At 35.4% G+C, this 10291-nt stretch overlaps 1 pseudogene across 1 annotated transcript; it reads right to left on the bottom strand.

Annotated features, from left to right (window-relative positions):
* Positions 1-6619: 6619 nt before the first annotated feature.
* On the bottom strand, positions 6620-8545 carry LOC137709453 (xanthohumol 4-O-methyltransferase-like; annotated as a pseudogene). The gene is made up of 2 exons (XR_015958291.1): positions 7723-8545; positions 6620-6992 (listed from the first exon to the last, which is right to left on the bottom strand). The product of XR_015958291.1 is annotated as a xanthohumol 4-O-methyltransferase-like (transcript).
* Positions 8546-10291: the final 1746 nt, after the last annotated feature.

Below are 10291 nucleotides of genomic sequence, written 5' to 3'. Positions count from 1 at the left end.
TTATATTTGCTGTGTGGACTATTTTATCCCATAAATCATCCAATTCGGGGAGGCTTGGTAAGGCTTTTAGCCTGCAGGTTAGTGGGTTGAACCCATCATATTCAAACCCTTGATAAATGCCTACCCGAGCCTAATGAACTGATTGGCGGGTTGAGCCGAATCACCAGATGTCCACCCCTACCAATGATCAATACACACAAAAAAGAGTTGATCAAACTTTGCGCACTGAAAACTTCAGAGTTTCTTTTGAGTATTCCACTATATTCAAACAATATAATTGTAAAGCCAAATTTCTTATTGCATGCTAAGCATTTTTAATCGCTTTATTATATATTGAGATACATGATAGAATTAGCAAAACAAAACCGATGCAGTTCATTCCGGGTAAGCTTCTATGATTGACAGGACACTTGGGATTTTGATGATCTTGTAGCGAGAAAGTCCTCCTGCCCTCAGCAGTTCCTTCCATTCAACTTCACTTCTCTCCTTCCCGCTTGAAGTTTGAACCATCATCGTTAGGTCATACCTTTGAACGAAAGAATCCTGTAGTCCACCACCATCTGGCTGTAGAACCCCATCAACTATAATGATCTTTCCAGTTTTCTCAGGGATAGCTTTGCAGCAGTTCTTCAGAATTTTAATGCATTGCTCATCATTCCAATTGTGCATTATCCACTGAAACACAAAAGAATTGTCATCTCATGCATGTGTGTAATAGCATCTGCACACAGCCTTGCTCCACTAGTGCTTTTGGCTAATTACCTCAGTTTTGTATGTATACAATCATGTAGCTAATTACCTCGGTTTTGTATGTATACAAATAGCGTTGTCCTTATGTTTATCTAGCTGAATCATGCAGATCCTCATAATTAGCTTGAATCCAAGGGAAATTTGTGCTAGAGCCTAATCATGTACCCGAAAAAAAAAAGAAACAATAAATTTATGTTAATGCCTAATCACGAGTAAATAAAAACTAACCGATAAGAAGTATGCCTTACATCATCTCAGGGTTCGAAAGAAAATTAAGGTTTTATTATAACACTAATTGGCAGTATGAGGAGTAATCCAACTTCTTATAAGCACATGCAAGGTCTATTTTTTTTCCCGAACAACATTTATATTCTCAACACGATCTCACATGTGATAGATTTTCAAGCCTAACATGTGGACAATAAAAATTAGATTGTGGCATTTGGGCTTCACACATAGGCCAAGATATGCTAATAAATTAAGGAAGTTGAGTTTCTACGATAAACTAATTGTTAATATGAGAAGTAGTTTAACTCTTTATAAATGCATATCTTCTTTCTCTAAGTGAAATTCATACTCTCAACCATGTTTTCCTTCTTTTCAGTTCTAAGTTTTCCTTTTTTTTTAGTTCTACTTGATCAAGAAAGGCTTTGTGTTATAACCAGCATGAACTGACATGCTTATAATTTATCGTTTTATGGTCAGAAATCGAAATGATAAAACCTAAGATAAACGAAACACAACGTAACCCAATTTCTGTGTATCTTTGTAAATTCGTACTCAAACTTTAGTCATGTAATGTACCTAAATAACTGGTGATGAATGTTCATCCCTTCCCTTTTTTTTTTTTTTTTTTTACCCTACTTCACTAATTCTGAATCTATCGAGTACTGGTCAACGAAATACCTTCGAAGACCTACTAAAGGATTCGTGCAGAGACACCCTTGCCGAAGCACATAAGTTCCTCTTCAATCAAGAAACCAAACACAAGTGACACATGTCAACACCTGAATAAAGCTCCTAGAGTCCCACATCGACTACGGATGATAACGAGAGACTCACCTCTACTATAAAAAGAGATCATTCACCTGCAATTGATCCCTGATGACATTATTCTACTTAAGCAATTATTAGAACTCACTTATGATATTGATTATACTTAAACTTTTGCATCATGTCAACTCTACATTACTAATGAGAACTCATCTACCCTCGTGGACATAGCTTAACTTAGGGAGAACCACACACATCTTGTGTTTGCTCCCCTTATCTCTTATCATTTTACATATTATCTTCACTGGATAACTAAAGCAACATTGTGAAAAGTCACACCTTGGCACTTTAAGTTGTTCTAAAGTCAACCCAATTTGGTACATCAACAACCTTCATTCTTCAATAGGTTTGACCTCTTCTTTAGTCTTGTCATGTACCTAAATAACTGGTAATGAAGGTTTACCTATTTCTTCAATAGGTTTGGCCTCTTTTTAGTCTTGTCATGTACCTAAATAACTGGTAATAAAGGTTTACCTTCTTTCTTCAATATTTCTAATTTCTTCTTTAGTCTTATCAGGTACCTAAATAACTCGTAATGAAGGTTTACCTTCTTATAGGTTTGGGCTCTTCTTTAGTCTTGTCATGTACCTAAATCACTGGTAATGAAGGTTTACTTTCTTTTTGAAGGAAATATTTGTGAAAACTTGTTCATTTGAGCAACATCTATGCATGCAATTAACAATTAAACGGTGGAATCATGCACTCAAAAACAAAACTTCACTCATGAAATTCAAGGCCTAGTAATTGTGGTGAACCAAGACTCAACTCAAATCTTAAAGAAAAGAGTTGAGAAACTTTTATACCTTTGAAGCACCTCTTTGCTTAGCAAAGGATATTCACCCATGTGAGAGCATTCTTTCCTTCTTGCTCCTTGACTCCATGGATGTGGATGGAGGAGCTTTGCTTCTTGACTCCATGACTTATTGGATGGATGAAGGAATGGATTCTCCAAGTTCCCAAAATAGGGAACCTCTAGGTCTCCACACCAAGAAAAGCATTGAGGAAAAGATGAGTGACCTAGAAGAAGAAAGATTGCTAGCTATTTTCCTCTAGGGTGGCCGGCCTCTTAGAGAGAAAAAGGCGAGCTTGTGTTCTCTCCAATTTCCTTAAAGAAAACCCTAATGATGAAATGGCTATAAGGATGCATTTATACCACCTCACATTTGAGTGGCAAACTTGCAATTAAGCCAAGTTTACTACCCCTCACTCTTATGGCCGGCCTTGATGGGTTTATTGGGCTTTCAAGCCCTTTATGTTTTCAAGTTGTCATACAACTTGAGTTATTGGACTTGACATTCAAATCCCATTGGACCTTGAGGCCCAAAACTAACCCAAGGTCTAATACGAACTGATTCATTTGATTAATTAACATATTAATTAATCCTAGCCATAAATAATTAAACCATTTAATTATCCTTACTCATCTCCGTTGTTTCTTCAATTTCTACCTTACACGGTGTATGATCCATTAGATTCCTTTTAGCGAGGCAGTGGGCAATTAGAACTCTTCAAATCGATTATGAATTGAAACATACTTTCAATTCTCCCTTTAGTGATTATACACATTTAGGGCTTCCACAAACTATGAGTGACACCTAGCAGTATATCATGGCTACCCAAGCTAATCAGAAAAGGTAAAGAACCTATTAAGTTTAGGATTACAATGCAATACGGTCTTTCTCTAATACAATACTCTTGACCACATTGTTTGGTTTGATAGTTTATTCATGTCTACTATCCAATGTGATTCTTTTACTTATATGATTACCTTGAATGTGATTTGAAATGACTTCCTAAATCTCATTCATACTCTGGCCAGAGATTCTTAATCATATCATAGAGTATTCTCCCTCAAACGATTTGAAGGTTAGAGATCCCTTGTTGTGCATTCACTTGCCTCCATGGCTAAGTGGCTTAACCCCAGCTATGCCGTGGACGCCCTTTGATGGAGTGACTTTGACATAGTCAAAGATCAAGGACCTAACCACAAGATAACTATGATGCCTCAGGTCAAAGGACTACTTTGCATTATCTCAACCATGAGTTCTCATGTGACATGAGTATGAGAACTCCTTGTTGATCATGTTCAGTGGACTCATTCTCTATTAAGCACCTACATGCTTGTCTTGGTGTCAATCACACCAATGACTCGAGACCAGTCACTATCCCTAAGAGAAGGCATATCACGTATTGATCTTAACGGATTGTCAATGCCCAATTGGCAATCCTATGATTAAGAACGTTTAGGATATGTATACGGAAGAGAATGGTCTCATGAATCTAACTTCTTTAGATCACATTCTCCCAATTACATATTTCTTGAACTTATCGTTTAAGCATATAATATTTATATGAGACGGCTTTAAACAATAATTTTTGCCCTTAATATTAAACTAGATTAGTTTAACATGTGAAATGTTCGTAAAGTATCATCATATGATTGGCTTTAGGGCACATTTCCAACACTTTTTTTCAATAGGTTTGGCCTCTTCTTTGTATCTAAATAACTGGTAATGAGGTTTACTTTCTTCTTTAATAGTTTTGGCCGCTTTTGAAGATGATCAATGACAAAAAATTAACAAGAGTATATGGAAGGTAAAAATAAGGGTGTGAATAACACTGTTTGTACCTAAATAATAATTTTACATTTGCAATAAAAAAAATCATTAGACATGGTTGTACTATAATTAAGCAAGATTATATCATCAATTTGTTGAGTATCAATAAATGACAACTTAGCACTGGTTTAGTTAGTGAGGCTGTCATGTCATACTAAAACTGTTAAGTTGTTAAGAAGTTAGTTTGTTAGAAGTGTAAGAAGGAAGCTTTAAACTAGATCTATGTGTGCATAAAATCTCTATAATTGTAAGGATCCAATTCATTAACTCTGAAATACAATTCATATAGTTTACTCTTTCTCTCTTCAGTTGTTTCTCTCCCTAATTCTTCATTCTCCTCCATTCCTCATTGTTCTTTGATTCTTTCTCAATGTAATTAATGCAATTCACTGTCACATGATTTGTTAATATTTTATGTGTTCACTACATATCATTATTATTTAGGCTTTTTAGCCAAAATGGTTCCTGAGATTGGCATAACTCCTTACTTTGGTCCTTGAGATTTGAAATCAATAGAATTGGTCTCTGAGTTTGTCCACAAACAATCATTTTAGTCCTTGGGCGAAAAATTATGTTAAATAAGGATGATAAAATTAACCTCAATTTAATAAACAATAGGTAAAAATGATTTGACAAAAATTGAGGATATTATTGTCATTTTACCCTTATTTTATGGAGATTTTTCATGGAATGACCAAAATAATTAATTGTGGACAAACTTAAAGACCAATTCTATTTATTTCAAATATCAGGGACTATTTTAGCTAAAAAGCCTATTATTTATTAATGTACTCCACGTTAGAACTAAAACTAAATATTTGCCGAAAAGAGGGAAACAACTTGTAATACACATTTAATTTTTTCCATCAAGTTGTCAAAGAATTGTAACCAATTTGAAAATAGGAGATGGATTACTCAAAAAGAAATTTATTCATTTGAAACCTTTTATTTTTTTTTTCCCGGTAACATGGAAGAAGAAAAAGAAAACACTAAGAAACAACTAATCTAGCTATAGCAACTCCAGAGCAATCATCCGAAAGAGTTTGAACTAAACAAGAAGGAGGCTCCACAAGCTCTTGAAACTCCATCTCGCTATTTAAGCCCAATTTGGCTAACCCGTCAACTACAAAATTACGCTTTATATGAACATGTTGCACATTACAACTCCAATTCTCTATAATCAAACTTCTACACTTCAAGACAAGACCATAAAGAGGAAGATTTATAAGGCTAGGTGAACCATGAAGGAGAGAGACCACCAAAGCAGAATCAGCCCCCACAATAAGATGAGGGAAATTTATAACTTTAGCTAGCTATCTTCAATCCATAAAACAAAACCCAAAGCTCAGCAAGGAGAACTTCCCCAACTACGTTTTTAGCAATAAAGCCAGTGATCCAGTTATCGTGCTAGTCTCTAATTAGTCCTCCACTTCCAATACCCCACTAGAACCGAGCCTAGCACCATCCACATTTAACTTAAAAGTCCCAGATGGAGGAGGAATCCAAGCCAAGAGAACCTGCACTCAGTTGTGTTTACTAGAGATGCTAACATTAACTTTGAGCCATTTAGTAGAATACTCCAATATGCATTTCTTTGGATCAGGAGGTTTAATAAAATTAGGACAAAATATAGCACAACACCTCCACTTCCATATGAACCATAAGGCTACAACAAAAACAAGATTCCAAGGTAACCCAAGCTCATGCGGATCATTGCATTTTAAATTTGCCTCCACTCAACTAAGGAAGGAATCAAATTGGTTCCAATAAAGATGATGTGGAACATAAGTATTTCTTCATATCCATAAAGCAACATGATAGCTTGAGAAAACATGTGACATATTCTCGACTGCAGAACCACAAATCTAGACATTTGAACCCTTTCTTAAAATGACAGATCCGTTAACGACTTACAACTAATAATTTAACTTATTAACGCTATCATGTGTGGAGAGAGGCTAAGCCCACCCCTCATTCTTAGTGTAGATAATATCGTTTGTTCAAATAAAAAAATTACAAGCTTTTTGCACCTGTTGCTAGTGTGGGTAAACTTATTTTGGTTGTAGTTAGGCTTTGCCCTCTTTTTTGGCTCATTATATTTATTTACTTGAATACTAGAGCGAAAAAAAAAGGGTTGGATATTGAGGATTTGGTTACAAATAAGTTGGATCTAATGGAAGTGCTTAAACCAGCTGGAGTCACCATGATTGAGCATCATTATATTGGCATTGCATAATAACTACAACATTTGCATCATACTGGTAATTTAGTTCACATAGGGTAGGCCTCAACAATGGATGCTATAGTTGGAATTTTGATGACTTTGTAGCGAGGGAAACCTCCTCCTTCCAATATCTTCTTCCAGTCACTCTCAGTCCTCTCCCTTCCACCTGACGCGTGTGCAATCATCAACAAATCAAAGACCAATCCTGTGTCATCCAAAATCCCTTCACCATTTGGCTCTAGAACTATATCAACAATAATGATCTTCCAACTTTTCTCTGGCATTACTTTTTGACAATTCTTCAAAATCTTGATGCAATCACTGTCACTTCAATCATGCATAACCCACTACATTAATCAAAAGTTAATTAGCTTGTCATTTCAAATTTTAACAAAGACTGCTACTATGTCTAACTAACAATGTTTCTTCACAGATAAAAAAACTACTAGATCTCCCCATTCGAGGTGACAAAAAAAATTGCAAAAAATTCATACCTATAAGCAAGGTTCTAAAAAGCGCTAGTCAAGAGGCGAGTAGGAACCTATCACCTAGACATCTAAGGGGGGTGTAGGTGGTTTTTTTTTTAAATTTTAATTACATTTATTATACAACATATAAATAAATGTCTACTTATACTTAAAAAAATACATAATTGTATTGGAATACATGAATTGCAAAATATAATAACATATAAATTATAAAGTATTAGAACAAATTGAAAATGTGAAGAACAATATATAATGAGTGTTCATCCAAATATTTAACAAGTTTTTTTTATAATTTATTGAAAGAATAAAATATAAAGTGAAAGTTATCTATTTTCTGCTAAGTGAGCTCGCGGATTAAGTAGGCACCTAAGCAGATCTAGACACTATTTCTTAATTTTCAATCTAAGAATTAATTGCAATGGTAGACAACATTCTAACGCCTATGCAATGCCTAAACAACGCTGGACGGAAAATTTTAGAACAATGCCCACAAGGCTACAATCATCATATACCGGCTAATGACCCCCAACTTCTTTATTATAAATTAATAAAATGGATAACTTGAATGTAAAAGATTCTGGTGACTTACCTTCATGAAAACTGCATCAGCATTTGGAATATTGCCCTCAAACATATCACCACCTACATGTGACACACCATGTTACATCGGCGCCATGGCTACGACATGCGGCAGATCAAAATTGAAACCCTTGAATTGGGATAGGCCTTGACAATCTCAGCCACTGCACCTCCAGTCCCACCACCTACATCCACTAACGATCCTATACTATCAAACCCATGTTCATAACCTGTGAGTATTGCCTTCATCACAACCCTAGCCGTACAGGCCATGCCACCATTGAATAATTTGTTGAACTCCGGATTTTGAGACGCGTAGTCCCAAATCTCAAGCCCATGGGCCATCTTAAAGGCACATGGACCTCCTCCTTTGATGCATCGAAATAGTGCCAGGGAGCCATTAGGCAAGTGTGATTCTCCATCACAAGCATTGGAGCTAGGCTCGGCTCAGCTCAGCATCATATAGCAACCATCTTGATGAGTGTGTCAACCCATAGATAGGTTCCCCGGCATCGGATGGGTGATGAACAGTGAATATATTTCGGCGGACAAGAAGTCTCATGATGCGTGTGAGGTATGTGATTGCTGGGGAGGGTGCTATGCATGAGGCTAATTGGGACAAAGTGATCATAGGCTTTGAGTTTGAGGCACCAGCACTAGGACAATGGGAGTGTATGATATCGGCTATGCGTAGCTCCACAACGCATTTTTAAGGCCATGGAATCAGCAAAACCAAACATGTACTTCCATTTATCTGCTTGGCCTCTTAGGCTTGCCTCAACTTCTGTTGCTTCCTGCATTTCCATCTATAGAGTACTTTTGAAAGATGTGCTAATTACATGAGTTATATAAAGAAGGGAAACATATATTATATAATCTTATCAATAATGTTGAAACATTTTGGTAAAGTGTAATACTCAATTGGTGGAGTAGGTAGTGATTAAAGTTGAAGAAATCAACTTTTGGCAATGTGTAGGTGTGTAGAATCTTCTAATGCACAATCATTAAGCAGCACATAAATTTACTGCTATTTGTATTTTAAATAAAATAATGAGATCATTTACACTAAATTCATCCTCACTAGATTTAAATGTATGTACAAAAAACGACTACACTGCTCTAATCATTATGACAAAACCTAAGTCTACAACAAATTACTGTTTAAGATTGCACATTTAGTTTGAGTAAGTAGCTCAATTCAGAATCACATTGAGAGGTCCTGTGATTGGTTTTATAAATTTTTGGGGTAGTTCTTATATTTTTCTTGTTATGTTTTAATCATAGGGGTGGTCCTTATCTTTTTCTAGCTATATTTGATTTCATTCAATAAATTGGGTAAAATATTATTCAGTGATCACACTATTAAAAAGTGAAGAACATTATTACAGTTAATCCAGTATAAGATTTAATCCACTCAGTTGCGAAGCTGTCGGCAAGCCCAAGAGAGACTTCGAAGCCCCTCTAGTTCGACCAGAAACTGGAAAATATGGTGATTTTTTGGCCTTTGCTGCTGTGCAGCTTCCCCTGCACGCAGCAGGGTTTGTTTCTATAAAAAAAAAAAAAAAAAAAAAAAACAAACATTTATTTCGAGTAAAAGGACATCGTCTTACTGCTTCAGTAAAAAAAATTAGGGGGGACCACTGGTCCCCATTAGCCACTATCCCGTTGAGTTTTACATCTATCCCACTTTACCAAACACTACAAATATCCCTTTTCTATTTGTGCCCCAATTCCCAGCAATCACCAAAAGCCAGGCAGGATGCAGCAATACCCCCAACCCATTCCCGTTGGATTCCATCCGGATTCAAATGGTAGGAATCCTAGGAATTCTCGCATCCTAATCGTTCATTGTATATCGTGCGGTTAAAACTTATTTTGAATTTTTTTATATAAAATTAAACATAAATAATATCTAACGAAAACTGACCGCATAATATATGATGAATGGTTAGAATGTGAGAATCCTTAAGATCCTCATAAAGAGAATCCTCATCCTCATCCATTGGTCCTTCTATTCCAGCCACCACACCAGCTTCCATTTAAGTCGCCACGCCATCCTTCCCAATTTTAGGTAAATTTTAAATTTTGTAAATTTATAATATTTCAAACCCTAATTAATCATTTAATACGAATTTTTGTTCAATTAGTATAGAATCAAAGGGTAACACATTAATATGGTTATTGGTTATTGATTATTGATTATTGGTATGAATCTATGATTATTGATGAATGAAATTATTGTCTAGGACCAAAATTGAATTCTTGGTTATTGATTGATTAATTGAATTATTGAATAATGTATACAATTATTCATATTAATTAGTTGAATTGAATTTTTTTTTTATTGAATAATTTGTATGATTGGTATTGATTAATTGAATTTGGGTTTAATTAGTTATTAGTCATATTAATATAGTCTACTCAAGGATTAAGTGTCACACCCAATCCCAAAATATGTCCAGGATCGACACGTGGCGTCACTAGTATGTGTGTGACAACTCGTCCCTACTTTTACAATTTTGTAAATTTTAAAATAGTGATTTTACGAAAATACCCCAAGAGCCAAAGATTTTGACTTT

The sequence above is a fragment of the Pyrus communis genome, chromosome 17, assembly GCF_041283825.1.
Source record: "Pyrus communis isolate YQ-2024b chromosome 17, ASM4128382v1, whole genome shotgun sequence".
Taxonomy (NCBI): Eukaryota; Viridiplantae; Streptophyta; class Magnoliopsida; order Rosales; family Rosaceae; genus Pyrus; species Pyrus communis.
The sequence above is the reverse complement of the archived record's forward strand: the minus strand, read 5'-3'. Positions and strand labels throughout refer to the sequence as shown.